This window comes from Malaclemys terrapin, chromosome 6 (genome assembly GCF_027887155.1).
Source record: "Malaclemys terrapin pileata isolate rMalTer1 chromosome 6, rMalTer1.hap1, whole genome shotgun sequence".
In the NCBI taxonomy this organism is placed as follows: domain Eukaryota; kingdom Metazoa; phylum Chordata; order Testudines; family Emydidae; genus Malaclemys; species Malaclemys terrapin.
The window spans coordinates 1,579,849-1,597,194 of record NC_071510.1 but is presented as its reverse complement, the minus strand read 5'-3'; the positions used below and the strand labels follow the sequence as shown (position 1 = coordinate 1,597,194).

The 17,346-nt window shown below is 52.1% G+C and overlaps 1 pseudogene; it reads left to right on the top strand.

The window, feature by feature from the left end:
• The first annotated feature begins 9,208 nt into the window (after window positions 1–9,208).
• On the top strand, window positions 9,209–15,828 carry LOC128839278 (fibrinogen-like protein 1-like protein; annotated as a pseudogene).
• Window positions 15,829–17,346: the final 1,518 nt, after the last annotated feature.

Genomic DNA, 17,346 nt, shown 5'->3' with positions numbered 1-17,346 from the left:
TAGTAGCTTAGTTTACAGCCCAGGAGTGGGGTTCTCACAGCAGAGCAGGGTAAGGCTGGCTCCCAGAGTCAAGGGTTGGAGTCACCTACAGATCATTGGTCCAGATAACACCAGAGGGGAACATCACAGTGGTGCAGCGAGCAGGGTCTATGTGCAGCTTGTTACCAAGTGAAGTTCACACTTTAAGCACTGATATTTGATTTTATTTTTTTAAGTGAGTCTTAAGTGCACTGGCTAAGAACAGTCAGGAAGAGGTCAGTTTTGTTTTCTGTTTGTTTATTATAGGTGAGGGAAATCAGCACACGAAAGCAGAAAAATGACTACCAGTGAGGCAGCTACAAAACTAGAGCTGGCCAGCAGGGCCGATTAACCTTTTGTGGACCTGGTGCCAAACATACTTGTGGGATGCTATGGAGGCAGTGGAGCATGGCATGGGGAGGTCAGTTCCCAGAGTGGGGGGTGAGCCAGAGGCTATGGGGCATGGCAGGGGCAGCCCCACTCTGCCCAATGTGAGGGCACTATTTACAAACTGGCAGTTGCCAGACACACAGTGGCATGGCCTGCCCAGCCCTGTGCAGCCAGCATGCCCCTTCCCCTTAGGGGTGGGCCTATGCCCAACCTCCTATGGCCAGAGCCCCCTGGACCCACTATGCCCAGTGGCCCCCCTGACCAACCCACAAATGCACAGCACTGCCCATAGCCCCACTACAACTGCCCAGCACCTGCCACACAGAACCCCCATTTCCTAATGCCCCAACACACACACCTTCTTCCCCCCCCCCCAGTTCCCCAAGAGACCCACTCCCACACACCCTGCCTCCCAGCCACACTCACCGCTCCTGCTGGGAGGTGACTGTCGGCCGGGCTGAGCTGGCAGCGCAGCCTGGGCTGGTCCCAGGGCCGGAAATGGCTCTGATCCCTCAGGAGTAGCGTGATCAGCCAGGCTCCTTCAAGATGCACTTGACTGGATGGGTCCAGTCAAGCTCCCCTATATTATCTTTCTGCTCCCCTGGCTGAGACTGGCCAGGCTTCTGCACCAGTCCCAGGTGGCTCAGCTCCAGGGAGACAGGTGGTGGGAAGCAGAGACTGCCCAGAGCCAGAGGGGCACGGGTCTGAGCAGGGGGTGAGGTCACAGGGTGTAGAGGAGCCCTCAGCCAGCTGGCAGGCAGGCCAAGAGGAGCAAGTGGTGGGCGAGGGGAGCCAGTGGGGTCTCAGGGTGCAGTGCAAATGGAGCAGGCGGGGGTCCCTTCTGAGCGTAGGCCCGGCTCCATGGAGCCACTGGAGCCATTGTAAACCCGCCACTGCTGGCCAGACTGGAAGCTGCAGAGAAGGAAAAGGACTGCGTGTTTCAAATGTGGCAGGCACAAATGAGGCTCAAAGAAGCAGCTGCAGCTAGGGAAACAGGCAGCAGAGGCAGCCAGAGAGGAGGCTGTACACAGAAGGCCTATGGAAGAAAAAGAGTGTGTGGAGAAAGAGCAAAAACACCAACTGGACCTGCTAGAGAAGCCGAACCAACACCCTCCCCCCCCACGACTCTCATCACTCCAAAAATCCACAAATGGGAATAATTATGTCCTGAATACAGTGAAGAGGATGATATTACTGAATATCTGACTACCTTCAAAAGGCTGTGTAATACATGAAATCCCTGATGATGAGAGAGTTCTTATCCTCATTGTGAAATGAACTGGTAAAGCTCAAAATGTATTTTCCCTGTATAAGGTAAGGGGCAGTTCCAGAACAATCAGGAACTTGCTGGAACAAAGTAAGGCAGATGGGCTAATTAGGACACCTGGAGCCAATTAAGCTGCTGGAATCAATTAAGACAGGCTAATCAGGGCACCTGGTTTAAAAAGGACCTCACTTCAGTCAGTGAGGGGTGCATGTGAGGAGCTGGGAGTAAGAGGTGCAAGAAGCTGAGAGTGAGTAGGCTTACTACTGGAGGACTGAGAAGTACAAGCATTACCAGACATCAGGAGGAAGGTCTGGTGGTGAGGACAAAGAAGCTGTTGGAAGGAGGCTATGGGGAAGTAGCCCGGGGAGTTATAGCTGTCACTCAGCTGTTACAGGAGACACTATAGACCTCTGCAATCCACAGGGACCTGGGCTGGAACCTGGAGTAGAGGGCAGGCCTAGGGGTCCGTCCTCCCCCCCCCCCCCCCCCCCAACTCCTTATTTGATATAAGAGGAGTTGATCTGGACTGTGGGCCCAACCAGAGGGGAAGGTCTCTGGCCTGTCCCCTGACCTATTAGGTGGGCCAGCAGAGACTCTGGGGATTGTTCTCCTTTTCCCCACGTGGGCCAGTGATGAGGTTAGCCAAGTGAACGGCAGGTTTGTGCCAGTAACGAAAGGAGCCAAACTGAGGACTGCTGTGAACCTCTGAGTTGAACAAATCCGCCAGAAAGCACAGAACCCACCAAGGCAGAGGAGGAACTTTATCACACCCTGAAACAGAGAAAGTTAAATTTAGGAATCTTAAGAGGGATATTGGTATGAGTAATGGGGGATATGTAAACAAAATGGAAGATTTGTTGGGGAAACAGGTGTGGGATAAACAGGTGGCAAGTTTTGAGGGAATACTGGTTCTTGTTGTTCAAGAGCATTTCCTAAGCATATGTCAAGTATCAGAGGGGTAGCCGTGTTAGTCTGAATCTGTAAAAAGCAACAGAGGGTCCTGTGGCACCTTTGAGACTAACAGAAGTACTGGGAGCATAAGCTTTCGTGGGTCAGAACCTCACTTCTTCAGATGCAAGTAATGGAAATCTCCAGAGGCAGGTATATATCAGTGTGGAGATAACAAGGTTAGTTCAATCAGGGAGGGTGAGGTGCTCTGCTAGCAGTTGAGGTGTGAACACCAAGGGAGGAGAAACTGTTTCTGTAGTTGGCTAGCCATTCACAGTCTTTGTTTAATCCTGATCTGATGGTGTCAAATTTGCAGATGAACTGAAGCTCAGCAGTTTCTCTTTGGAGTCTGGTCCTGAAGTTTTTTTGCTGTAAGATGGCTACCTTAACATCTGCTATTGTGTGGCCAGGGAGGTTGAAGTGTTCTCCTACAGGTTTTTGTATATTGCCATTCCGGATATCTGACTTGTGTCCATTTATCCTCTTGCGTAGTCACTGTCCAGTTTGGCCAATGTACATAGCAGAGGGGCATTGCTGGCATATGATGGCATATATAACATTGGTGGACGTGCAGGTGAATGAGCCGGTGATGTTGTAGCTGATCTGGTTGGGTCCAGTGATGGTGTTGCTGGTGTAGATATGTGGGCAGAGTTGGCATCGAGGTTTGTTGCATGGGTTGGTTCCTGAGTTAGAGTTGTTATGGTGCGATGCGTGGTTGCTGGTGAGAATATGTTTAAGGTTGGCAGGTTGTCTGTGGGCAAGGACTGGCCTGCCTCCCAAGGTCTGTGAAAGTGAGGGATCATTGTCCAGGATGGGTTGTAGATCACTGATGCGTTGGAGAGGTTTAAGCTGAGGACTGTAGGTGATGGCCAGTGGAGTTCTGTTGGTTTCTCTTCTGGGCCTGTCTTGTAGGACTTCAGGACCAGACTCCAAAGAGAAACTGCTGAGCTTCAGTTCATCTGCAAATTTGACACCATCAGATCAGGATTAAACAAAGACTGTGAATGGCTATCCAACTACAGAAACAGTTTCTCCTCCCTTGGTGTTCACACCTCAACTGCTAGCAGAGCACCTCACCCTCCCTGATTGAACTAACCTTGTTATCTCCACACTGATATATACCTGCCTCTGGAGATTTCCATTACTTGCATCTGAAGAAGTGAGGTTCTGACCCACGAAAGCTTATGCTCCCAGTACTTCTGTTAGTTTCAAAGGTGCCACAGGACCCTCTGTTGCTTCCTAAGCATATGTAAAGCAGTGTCTATGGGACAAATATGTAAAGTCTGTGGAGGAGATGGCTTTTTTTTAGTGGATGCCATCGAACAGAATCAGGCATCTATTGAGGGCAGGCCACAGAAAGAGGGGTTTAAAACTGGTGGGAAGGGAGGATCGCATTTTGCCCCTGGGAAGAGGGGAGGGGGTTGGGAGCTAAACATTCTCTTACCCAAAAACATTCCTCTACTGGTAATTCCTATCCCAAATCTCCTGTAAAAGCAGAAGAGCCCCAAAGTTGCGATCAGTGTAATTCCACTGATCACCTGAGGAATACATGCCCTGTGCTAGGAGGAAGCAGGCAACCAATAGCTCATGTTATTTCTGCTGTCCTCACCACAGAAACCCCCCAGGGAATTGAAACCTATCATATAGGTTCTGTGAGGTTAGCCTCTGCAGAACCAGATTTGGAGCATGTTAAGGCCAAACTGATGGCAGGAAATGCTTGGGGCAGAGGGATGCAGGAGCCCAGATCTCTCTGGTTAAGCAGCATGTGGTCCCAAAGGCCAGTATGTTGCCTGGCCAAATGGCAGAGACTGTGGGGGTGGGCAAAAGCAGATTCCTCGTACCACTAGCTAAGATCCATGTGGTGTGGGAAGGTTTGGAAAGTGTTTTGACTGGGGGGGTAATGGAACACCTCCTAGGCGATTTGCTTCTTGGTAATGATTTCTTCTGTATAGCTCAGGTCAAAGTATTTGCCTGCAGCAGGAGGGAGTGTTATGCTGGGATCCCCGAGGGAAAGGGGAAGGTCTCAGGAACTGCTGAGAGACTGGGAGAGTCTGCAGCCGGGGGAAGCCACATGGTTCCAGGTGGGAGAGACCAACTCATGCACTGCAGCTGGAGGCAGCACCACATCAGGAAGGGATGGGGGTGTAATGCCTGCCAGGGAGAGAACTGCCCAAGTTGTTAGCTGCCAGCACGTCGCAGCTGAACCAGAGACAAAACCGGCTCTAGGGAGCATAGAGCAATGTGTCCCAGAGGAGAGCCCAGAGAAGGGACAGGGGATCTCACAAACCACTGAGGTGGGTTGAGGATTCCTGTGGCCTTGGCTACACTTGCAGCTGTACAGCGCTGTGAGTTAAACCTGTCTTCGTGCAGCTGAGTAGGGAAAGCGCTGCAGTCTGTCCACACTGACGGCTGCCCAGAGCACTGTCGTGGCCACATTTGTGGCAATTGCAGCGCTACTGGGAGCGGTGCATTATGGGCAGCTATCCCACAGAGCACCTTTTCCCATTCTGGCGCCGTGGGTTATGGGAAGGGGACATGGGTGTGGGGCATTCTGGGTCCTGTTCCAACGCCCCGTGATGCATCGCTTCGCATCCCAGAAATCCCTTTGTTTCTGTTCACCTTTGGCGCCATCTTTCAATGGTTTCTGTGCAGCGCGATCTGTGTGTGGGAAATGAAGCCCGAACTGCTGAGGCATATGCTGACTTATCTCACCAGCACGTCACGTTTGGCTGTCGAACTATTCCTTGAGATCCAAAGTGACAGTGAGAGTGAGGAATCCGACGATGCTATCGAGCCTCGTAACACATACGACACGAAATTGCTTGTGGCATTCACGGACATGCTCAGCACCGTGGAACGCCGCTTTGGGGCTCGGGAAACAAGCACAGAGTGGTGGGATCATGTCGTCATGGAAGTCTGGGATGACAAGCAGTGGCTGCAGAACTTTCGGATGAGAAAAGCCACTTTCATGGGACTGTGTGAGGAGCTCGCCCCCACCCTGCGGCGCAAGGACACGAGATTGAGAGCTGCCCTGCCAGTGGAGAAGTGGGTGGCTATTGCAATCTGGAAGCTGGCAACTCCAGACAGCTACCGGTCGGTCGTAAACCAGTTTGGTGTGGGAAATCGTGTTGATGCAAGTTTGCAAGGCCATTAATTGCATCCTACTCAGAACCGTGACTCTGGGTAACGTGCAGGAAATAGTGGATGACTTTGCACAAATGGGGTTCCCTAACTGGGGAGGGGTGATAGATGGGACGCACATTCCTATTCTGGCACCACCCTACCTAGGTTCCGAGTACGTTAATTGGAAGGGGTATTTCTCTATGGTTCTCCAGGCGCTTGTGGATCACTGCGGGCGTTTCATTGACACTAACACAGGCTGGCCTGGAAAAGTGCATGATGCACGCATCTTTCGGAACACTTGGCTGTTCAGGAAGATGCAGGCCGGGACTTTTTTCCCCAGAGCGGAAGATCACGGTAGGGGAAGTTGAAATGCCCATTGTGATCCTTGGAGATCCCGCTTACCCGTTAATGCTGTGGCTCATGAAACCCTACACAGGGAGCCTTGACAGCAGCAAGGAACGGTTCAACTACAGGCTGAGCTGGTGCCGAATGACTGTGGAGTGTGCCTTTGGCCGTTTAAAGGACCGCTGGCGATCTCTGTATGGGAAGCTGGACTTGGCCGAAAACAGCATCCCCGCGGTTATATCCTTGTGCTGTGCCCTCCATAATATTTGTGAGGGGAAGGGTGAAAGCTTCACTTAGGCGTGGACCTCCGAGGTTCAACACCTGGAGGCTGAATTTGCACAGCCAGAGAGCAGGGCTATTAAAGGAGACCACTGCAGGACTGCAAGGATTAGGGATGCCTTGAGGGAGCAATTTGAGGCTGAAAACCAGCAGTGATATCTGATGCCCTGCATGGGAGTGAAGTGCAGTAGTTTCAATCTTTAGGAATCAGTGTCTGCTAAGCAGACAAGTAGACTTGCAGTGTCTGTTTATTTCCTGGGCTAAGGAGTCTTTTTATTTCATGCAATAATAAAGAATGTTTTCAAAGCCAGAGAATCCATTTATTGAAAAGAAACAAGGGGGTGGAGTGGGGAACAGTGCAATCACAGACTCGCGTATGTCCTGTCTGGTGTGCTGTGCAGTGAGTGCTGCACTTCAGGACAGCTATACTACATAGTGATGGGGGTTGAGTGCAGAGGGTAAGGGTCGTGGTTTTCAGGGCTGGGTGGTGAAGATACTGGTGTTAGAGGCAGCGGGTGGCATGAAGAACACGGAAGTTGGGGAAAGTGGGTTTGAGGTGACAGTGGGGCACAACGGAAAGAGTTTTGGGACAAGGGCTCTGGGGGCGAGAGGGGGGGGTGTTTGCATTTACGGTACTGCCCCTCTTTCTGCATGGCTACCAGCTCCTGGATAGTGTCTGCTTGGCGCTCCAGCATGCTTATGAGCCGCTCCGTGCTTTGCTGCCAGTGCGCTGCGTTTTCCTGGCGGATCCTGCTTTCTCTCTCCCTCCAGTTCTGTGCTTTCTCATTCTCTTTAATAGATTGCCGCATCACTTCTTGCAGCATGTCTTCTTTGCTTTTTCGCGGTCTCTTCCTGAGTCTTTGCAGTCTCTGAGCAGGTGATAAGAGGGACGGCTGAGGTCTCAAGGTTGATGCTGCTGTATAGGCAAAATGCAACATTTAACAAAGGCAGCATAATTTATACCAAAGTAATGATTCCCTCTGCACTAAAGGAGTAGAAAACACACAGGGTCTACACAATAGCATAATTTTCCCATCCGAAACAGAGCACACACATCCCCCAGGAGGTTCAAAATGGTGAGTAAGGGGGACTGATTGTTTCAGGGCTGCACTGTCCTCTGGGTTTCTGTGCCTTGGGGAGAGCCAACAGCGTCAGGGGGCACCTACACTGAACACTGTCCCAACATTTTCCACAAGAGGATTATAAGCTTTGTAATGATACCTTACAAGAGACCTTTCGCATGAAGCATATTCCAGTTACATTATATTTAACTTATTAGCATATTTTCATAAAATTGTTGCCCGCCCTACAGGGCTCGAGGGGACAACAATGGTCCGTCGCCCGGTGTGCTTGGCACCAATAAAGATACCGAGGGGAGAAAGCAAGCCAAGTTTATTTCAGAACTCTGAAATGGCACTAGGAGACCAGCATGTCTCAAATCCAGTGCAACAAATACAAACAAATTTTACCTTTTATACTCCAAACTGTTTGCATACATCTCTTTGTCTGGCTGTTCCTCCTCACCCCTCCCTTCCAGACAACTGTTACAATAAGCTCTACATAAGCTTGTGAGAAAACTTTCCCAGTCTTTGCGACCTTGAGTTAGACGCCTGCAAACTAACTACCCCTCCTTTCTCCCGCTCCTTATCTCTATTATTTCTGCTAGTGTGAGTGAAATTGCAGCCATCTGCTTAAAAGCTGATATTACATTTCTGCTTCAGCCTACTTCAGAGCATGTAAGCAGTTAGCATAGAAGTAGGTGAGAGTTCCCCAGATGGAGTCACTGTGGTTCACAGACCCAGAGCAAAAGAGCTTCATCGGCACTTTTGGCCTTCCGCTCTCCCGAGTTACCTGGTAGCTATACCTAGTGGACCCCAACAAAATCATATAGAGTGCAACATCACACGATGGATTTGGCCTGAGGTGAGGTTTTCTCTCCAGATGCTGTTTTTAAACCGGTCTCAGAAAATAGCTCACGAACAAGAGAAGCGGCTAATCAAAAATGACAGTGACAAATGGTGAACACTTCTGGAATGGCAAAGAACCCTTACCATGGGCTTGGGTGCCATGAGGGTTCTCTAAGGGTATGTCTACACTACGAAATTAGTTCGAATTTATAGAAGCCGGTTTTATTGAAATCGGTTGTATACAGCCGATTGTGTATGTCCACACAATAAAATGCTCTAGGTGCTCTAGTCGGCAGACCGCGTCCACAGTACGAGGCTAGCGTCGACTTCCGGAGCATTGCACTATGGGTAGCTATCCCACAGCTATCCCACAGTTCCCGCAGTCTCCGCCGCCCCTTGGAATTCTGGGTTGAGATCCCAATGCCCGGATGATGCAAAACAGTGTCGCGGGCGGTTCTGGGTACATGTCGTCAGGCCCCTCCCTCCCCCGTCACAGCAACGGCAGACAATAGATTCGCGCCTTTTTATCTGGGTTACCTGGGTTACCTGTGCAGACAACATGGAGCCCGCTCAGCACAGCTGAGCTCACCGTCACCATATGTCCTCTTGGTGCCGGCAGACGTGGGACTGCATTGCTACACAGCAGCAGCTGCTAACTGCCTTTTGGCGGTAGATGGTGTAGCATGAGTGATAGCCGTGGGGCTGGCAGCCGTAGTGCTGCATTGCACCAGCCCCTTCCAGGCGATGGTATATTATGACTGGTACCCGTCGTCGTCATACTGGTATGGCTGTCAATCATGGCCACCTGGGCAGACATGCTACTGTTTTGATGATGACGGTTACCAGTCATAATATACTATTTTCTGCCAATTGCCCAATATTGTCTGCTAAGCACCCAGAAGAGGCCGAGGGCGATGCTGGGTCCTGGCGGATGTGGGGCTGGCAGACGTGGGGCTGCATTGCTACACAGCAGCAGCCCCTTGCCTTTTGGCAGATGATGGTATATTATGATTGGTACCCATCATCATCGTACTGGTATGGCTGTCACTCATGCTGCAGCGTCGGCTGCCACCTTAAGATGTAAAAAATAGATTTGTTCTGTGTTCATTTGCTTCCCCTTCCTCCGTGAAATCAACGGCCTGCTAAGCCCAGGGTTTCCAGTTTAATCTTTGGGGGGACCATTCTGTGTGACAGTTGTTTGTGTTTCTCCCTGTTCCTGTACCTGTACGCCATGTCGTCACTCGGCCCTCCCTCCCTCCCTCCTTCTCCTGGTCCATCAGATACTACTTTCGCGCCTTTTTTCTGACCAGGCGCCATAGCTAGCACTGGGATCATGGAGCCCGCTCAGATCACCGCGGCAATTATGAGCACTATGAACACCACGCGCATTGTCCTGGAGTATATGCAGAGCCAGAACATGCCAAGGCGAAACCCGGACCAGGCGAGGAGGCGATTGCAGCACGGTGACGAGAGTGATGAGGAAATTGACATGGCCATAGACCTCTCACAAGGCACAGGCCCCAGCAATGTGGAAATCATGGTGTCACTGGGGCAGGTTGATACCGTGGAACGCCGATTCTGGGCCCGGGAAACAAGCACAGACTGGTGGGACCGCATCGTGCTGCAGGTATGGGACGATTCCCAGTGGCTGCGAAACTTTCGCATGCGTAAGGGCACTTTCATGGAACTTTGTGACTTGCTTTCCCCTGCCCTGAAACGCCAGGATACCAAGATGAGAGCAGCCCTCACAGTTGAGAAGCGAGTGGCGATAGCCCTGTGGAAGCTTGCAACGCCAGACAGCTACCGGTCAGTCGGGAATCAATTTGGAGTGGGCAAATCTACTGTGGGGGCTGCTGTGATCCAATTTGCCAGGGCAATGAAAGACCTGGTGATAGCAAGGGTAGTGACTCTGGGCAACGTGCAGTCAATAGTGGATGGTTTTGCTGAAATGGGATTCCCAAACTGTGGCGGGGCCATAGACGGAACCCATATCCCTATCTTGTCACCGGAGCACCAAGCCACCGACTACGTAAACCGCAAGGGGTACTTTTCAATGCTGCTGCAAGCCCTGGTGGATCACAAGGGACGTTTCACCAACATCAACGTGGGATGGCCGGGAAAGGTACATGATGCTCGCGTCTTCAGGAACTCTGCTCTGTTTCGAAAGCTGGAGGAAGGGACTTTCTTCCCGGACCAGAAAGTGACCATTGGGGATGTTGAAATGCCTATCGTGATCCTTGGGGACCCAGCCTACCCCTTAATGCCATGGCTCATGAAGCCGTACACAGGCAGCCTGGACAGGAGTCAGGACCTGTTCAACTACAGGCTGAGCAAGTGCCGAATGGTGGTGGAATGTGCATTTGGACGTTTAAAAGCGCGCTGGCGCAGCTTACTGACTCGCTCAGACCTCAGCGAAAAGAATATCCCCATTGTTATTGCTGCTTGCTGTGCGCTCCACAATATCTGTGAGAGTAAGGGGGAGACCTTTATGGCGGGGTGGGAGGTTGAGGCAACTCGCCTGGCCGCTGATTACGCGCAGCCAGACACCAGGGCGGTTAGAGGAGCACAGCAGGGCGCGGTGCGCATCAGAGAAGCTTTGAAAACGAGTTTTGTGACTGGCCAGGCTACTGTGTGAAACTTCTGTTTGTTTCTCCTTGATGAACCCTCCAACCCCCCCCCCCGACCCGGTTCACTCTACTTCCCTGTAAACCAACCACCCCACCCCACCCTCCCCTCCCGCTTGCAGAGGCAATAAAGTCATTGTTTTTTCACATTCATGCATTCTTTATTAGTTCCTTACAGAGGTAGGGGGATAATTGCCAAGGTAGCTGGGATGGGTGGGGGAGGAGGGATGGAAAAGGACACACTGCATTTTAAAACTTTAACTCTTATTGAAGCCCAGCCTTCTGATGCTTGGGCGATCATCTGGGGTGGAGTGACTGGGTGGACGGAGGCCCCCCCACCGTGTTCTTGGGCGTCTGGGTGAGGAGGCTATGGAACTTGGGGAGGAGGGCTGTTGGTTACACAGGGGCTGTAGCGGCGGTCTCTGCTCCTGCTGCCTTTCCTGCAACTCAACCATACGCTCGAGCATATCACTTTGATGCTCCAGCAGACGGAGCATTGCCTCTTGCCGTCTGTCTGCAAGCTGACGCCACCTATCGTCTTCAGCCCGCCACCTCTCCTCTCGTTCATGTTGGGCTTTTCTCATCTCCGACATTGACTGCCTCCACGCATTCTGCTGTGCTCTATCAGCCTGGGCGGACATCTGCAGCTCCGTGAACATCTCGTCCCTCGTCTTACGTTTTCTCTTTCTAATGTTCACGAGCCTCTGCGAAGGAGAAACATTTGCAGCTGGTGGAGGAGAAGGGAGAGGTGGTTAAAAAAGACACATTTTAGGGAACAATGGGTACACTCTTTCATTACAAGGTCGCATATTTCGGCTTGCAGGCAGCCATCGTAGGCCACAGTGTTTTGGCTTTTTTAACCTTCTTAACATGCGGGAAAGGTTGCAAACAGCAGCGCATTTCCCATATCAAGGATGAATTGGGTTGTCCATTTAAAATGGGGTTTCAATGTAAAAGGAGGGGGCTGCGGTTTCCCGGTTAACATGCGGCACAAACACAAGTAAACCCCCCCCCCCCCACACACACACACGATTCTCTGGGATGATCACTTCACCCCTCCCCCCCACCGCGTGGTTAACAGCGGGGAACATTTCTGGTCAGAATAGCAGGAACGGGCGCCTCTGAATGTCCCCCTTAATAAAATCACCCCATTTCAACCAGGAGAGCTTTCTGGAGATGTCCCTGGAGGATTTCCGCTCCATCCCCATACACGTTAACAGACTTGCTTGCTTTTTTTTTGTAATGTTTACAAATATTTACAAAGTTACACTCACCAGAGGTCTCCTGTGTGCCCTGAGGGTCTTGGGTGAGTTCGGGGGTTACTGGTTCCAGGTCCAGGGTCACAAACATATCCTGGCTGTTGGGGAAACCGGTTTCTCCGCTTCCTTGCTGCTGTGAGCTACCTACAGTACCTCCATCGTCATCTTCCTCGTTCCCCGAACCGTCTTCCCTGTGTGTTTCTCCAGTGAGAGAGTCATAGCACACGGTTGGGGTAGTGGTGGCTGCACCCCCTAGGATCGCATGCAGCTCCGCGTAGTAGCGGCAAGTTTGCGGCTCTGCCCCGGACCTTCCGTTTGCTTCTCTGGCTTTGTGGTAGGCTTGCCGTAGCTCCTTAATTTTCACGCGGCACTGCTGTGTGTCCCTGTTATGGCCTCGGTCCTTCATGGCCTTGGAGATCTTTTCTAATACTTTTCCATTTCTTTTACTGCTACGGAGTTCAGCTATCACTGCTTCATCTCCCCATATGGCGAGCAGATCTCGTACCTCCCGTTCGGTCCATGCTGGAGCTCTTTTGCGATCCTGGGAGGACTCCATGACGGTTACCTGTGCTGATGAGCTCTGCGTGGTCACCTGTGCTCTCCACGCTGGGCAAACAGGAAATGAAATTCAAACATTCGCGGGTCTTTTCCTGTCTACCTGGTCAGTGCATCTGAGTTGAGAGCGCTGTCCAGAGCGGTCACAATGAAGCACTGTGGGATAGCTCCCGGAGGCCAATAACATCGAATTCCGTCCACACTACCCCAATTCCGACCCGCAAAGGCTGGTTTTATCGCTAATCCCCTCGTCGGAGGTGGTGTAAAGAAACCGGTTTAAAGGGCCCTTTAAGTCGAAAGAAAGGGCCTCGTTGTGTGGACGTGTCCAGGCTTAATTCGGTTTAACGCTGCTAAAGTCGACCTAAACCCGTAGTGTAGACCAGGCCTAAGAGACGGGAAGCATCACCAAGTTAAGGGCTCCAGAGAAACTGGCCAATATTTTCAAACTTTAGGATGCCTGAATTTCAGCCCTTAAACCCACTTTGAAGCAACTAACTAAAAGTGACCCGATTTCCATAGGTACTGAGCACTCAAAACTCCTAGTGAAATCAACAGGAGCTGTGGGTGCTCAGCTCCTCTTCAAATCAGGCCACTTATAAGTTATTTAGGTGCCTAATTTAAGGCATCTAATTTTCAAAAGGTAACCAAAGCCTATTTCTTGCCGTTACAGGATGAGTTTTGCTAATAGCACATATCACTGACTAAAAATCAAACACAAATGGTGAATCAATGGGAATGATGTCATAAAAGGATGACATATCCTTAGTGTCTAAGGGTAACATTTCCAAGAGTGGCTAAGTCACTTAAGTGCCTAAATCCCAGTGACTTCTAGTGGGATTTAGGCACTTGTGAAACTCTCTCCTGGTCTCATGTCCAGCGGTTTCTGTCCCCTGCAGGGTTCCAGTCCAGCTCTCTCCTGCTTCTGTCTGCGCTGTCCATGATGGCACTCCTTTGCGTAGCCCCCATGCAGGGCAACGGGGCCCTGGCCCACAAGAAGGTCGAGAGGGGTGAGTAGAGAACCCGTCGGAGAGCTTCTATCATCTGCCATATCCGAGATCAGGGCATCGTGGGCCTGATTCTGCTCCTCTCCCCCATGCCGGGGTCACCCCTATATCCACTTATCCACTGAATGCACCTTCCCGCCCCCCCGCCAGCGCTGGGCCCAAAGAAACGCTGAGTTCTCCTAAGGGTTCACAAGGCCGGCCTGCGCTAGTGAGCCCACTACTCCCATTCGGAGGCCTCCAGCGCCTGGGAATGGGCCTGCCGGGGTGGGGGAGGTGCTGCTCACCTGGCTGTTTGCTTTACACAGCTTTGTTATCCCTTTCTCCGGTAACGGCTGCCAAGCCCCCGGCAGTGACTGAAGAGCGCTGGTGCCAACCGCAGGGCAGCGTGTGGGAACCAGGCACCGCCCCAAATTGGCTGGGAGTTCTACCCTTCCATCTCACCAACTCCTATACTAGGGCTAGCCCCGGCTAACAGCTGGGGATCTCTCGCTCATGCCTAGAAGCCTTGCCTCCAGAGTCCAGGCAGCAGGGAGAGCCAGTTCCTCCTTGTCAGGGTTTTCATTCCCTTCTCCCCACACCTCCAGCGGCTCTGGGAGCTGCTCAGGGGCTTGCCCAGGCAGGCCAGGGGCCGAACCAGCTCCAGAGGTGGCCCTGAGCCCTTGCCCCCGCAGTGCTCAGCAGCTCCTCCCCCTCGGCTCAGCTATGGGGGAGGGGCACACAGGGGGATTGTCTGGGGGGTAGGGGAGCTGGGGGGCTCAGGCTCGAGGGAGGACCCTGCGGAGGGGAGGGGCAGTTTCCGCCCCAAAGACAAGCCCCTCGATAGGATGTCTGGAATTTTCAAAGGCGCCACAGGGAGTTGGGTGCCTAAATTCCACTGAATTCCAATCACAGTCGGGTGTCAAACTCCCTTAGGCTCTTTGAAAACTCCCATTTAAATTGTCACTGATGGGTTTCATAATTGACATTCGCTGAGATGGATCTGGCAGCGTCTCCCCCACCCTCCCCAAACGATTTCTTCAGCAGTACGGACTCAGGAAGGATACAGAGCCTTGGTTTACACTTGATTCATCTCTTCAAGGTTTTTTCAAAACCAGCAGAGCAAGAAACGATTCTTATTTTATTTTATTGGTAAAATGAAAGTGTAAGATCTGGAGCCGGATTCTGTGGCCAGGAATGGCCGGGGCGGATTCTGTGGCTGTACTATTGTGAAATACACAGGACCTGCCTCTAAAAACCCAGCCTCCAGTTACCCCAGGCTGATTTGATCGAGCTAGCTAGTGCTCACTCCCCCACCCCCACCTGCCCCCTTAACCTGATGTTCGTGGCATTTCAGGGTTCCCCAAAGACTGCAGCAACATTCCCAGGGACAGCCCCAGCGGGGTCCATGTCATCCAGCCGGCAGGCTCTCCCCCTCGAGTGGTGTGGTGTGACATGGACACCGAAGGCAAAGGCTGGACCGTTGTCCAGAGAAATTCTTACAACACAGAGATCACCTGGAGTCCTGGAGCACCTACAAGTACGGCTTTGGGAACGTGCAGCAAGATTACTGGCTGGGCAACGAGTACCTGTCCCTGCTCACGCAGCAGAACACCTACAAGGTCCACTTTGTGGTGGAGGACAAATCCAACAACACCCGCTACGCAGAGTACGACATCTTCAGTGTCGAGGATGAGCCCAGCGGGTACCTGCTGAGGCTGGGCAGGTACTCTGGGGACGGCAAGGACTATCTCACCACCTACCACTCCAGCCTGGGGGGCATACACGACAACATGAAGTTCAGCATGACTGACCAGGATCAGGACCAGGCCAGTGGGAATTGCGCAAGTAGCTATGGAGGCTGGTGGTACGACAAGTGTCAGAACGTCCTGCTCAATGGGAAAGGCTACATCTACTGGGCAGGGTTCTGTAAGAGTGGGGAGTGCAAGTCTTCCCTCATCCTGGTTAAGCCAACAGACGTGTGCTGGGTCCGGCAGGAGGAGCCCATCCTCCTTGGGAGCCGGCGCCGCTGAGAAGGGGAGACAAGATTAGATCAGACACGGAGCGCCATCCCCCACCTAATCAGTGCAGTCCCTGCAATGCCTCCACTCTGCTCACTCCCTTCCTGTTGGCCTCTGCACGGTAAATCCCCTGGAATAAACGCTGAGAGCTGACCCCGCCGATGCGTTTGAATGACACGAAGAGTGTGATTGGTGTGTATAACTGGACCCCCGCTTCCACTCTGCCTCGCTGGAAGCCATGTCACTCACTACGACTTTAGACCCACATTAACCTCTGCTTCTCCCAGCCCTGCCACTGCCCCTTGGCATTAGTGATCAATGAATCATGACACTGGATTTCTAGCAACTGTCATTGAGCATTTAAATGGGGGATGACTCAAAGCCAGGACTTTACATCTGAATCCTGCATGTATTAGCAGGGGTGAGCTTGGGTTCAAAAACCTGCCCTCTGTGTTTTTAATAAATATGGTTATTATATGAGAAAACATTGCACCAGTAATTAGTTGCTGATGAACCACTGAGATTAGATAGACGTGCAACGAAACCACACAATAAAGATATTGGTGTCCCTCTTCAACCCAAGGGGCTAGTCAAAGTTTGGGGCCCTGGGGATGTTCCAGTGGGGAGCAGAAATTGGCAGTGGAGTCTGGTAATTTTTTGATGTCTTGTTTATTGACAAGGAACATACAGAGTCCTGCTTCTCCAAACACAGCAGGAACCAACAGCAGGGATTAGCCTCCCTGCTCTCAGCTCCAAGCCTCTTTAGCCAGCACCTGGCCCAAAAGCTCTCTATGCTCCTCCCAAGATCACACCATGCTCACAGGCCCTGCTCGGCTCTCCTGCTCTGCCTCCATGTCCTGACTGCACTGCCCGGCTTGTCTCTGTCACACACACATCAGCTCAGAACGACACTCGGTGGCATCCTCTGCCCACCTGGGGCTAGTTTCTGGGCACACGCCATCATGGCTTGTTCTACACGAGGCCCCCTTACCTGTTGCTTCCAGCTGTCTTAAATGAAGAGTGCATCCTCACAGCTGTGTCAATGAGATTTTAACTCCACCCATCACAAGGTATAATCCAGCTCCTAGCAGTGTATTTATCTGTCAGGCTGACGTCCTCTGAGCATCTCTGAGCATTTCCTGCCTGTTTGGCTTCAGTCACTTCAATCAAAGTTCATTGTGACCAGATGCTGAACACCATTAATGCTAACAGCCAGGGGCAGGAGCACTCCCCCCCCCCCCCCGAACAGGGAAAGAAGAGGCTAAAGAACAAGTCAGCTGGGCCTGATGCAGTTCACCCTCGGGCAGGGCTCCCAAATCGTGGGCTGTAGCCCAAAGATGGGCCATGACGTAGTCCTGGCTGGTCCACTGGCAGGGGTGAAGATGGGGGGGAATGTGAAGGGGTGTTGCCCCCCTCAAACTGCATCTTTCCAGTCCCCTCCTGACCATGGCCCTTCAGTGCATCCCCAGGACACAAGGCCCTGTCTAATTGGCCTTCCTGACAGAGCCTGCGTGGAGAGCGTGCGTAGGGGGGAGTTTGGGGGGCAGGTTTGGAAAGAGGGGTGTTTTCAGGGGGAGGAAAGCTGGGAGCCGCTGAGGTGCAGCTGGAAGGTTTCCTCCTTCTTCCTCAG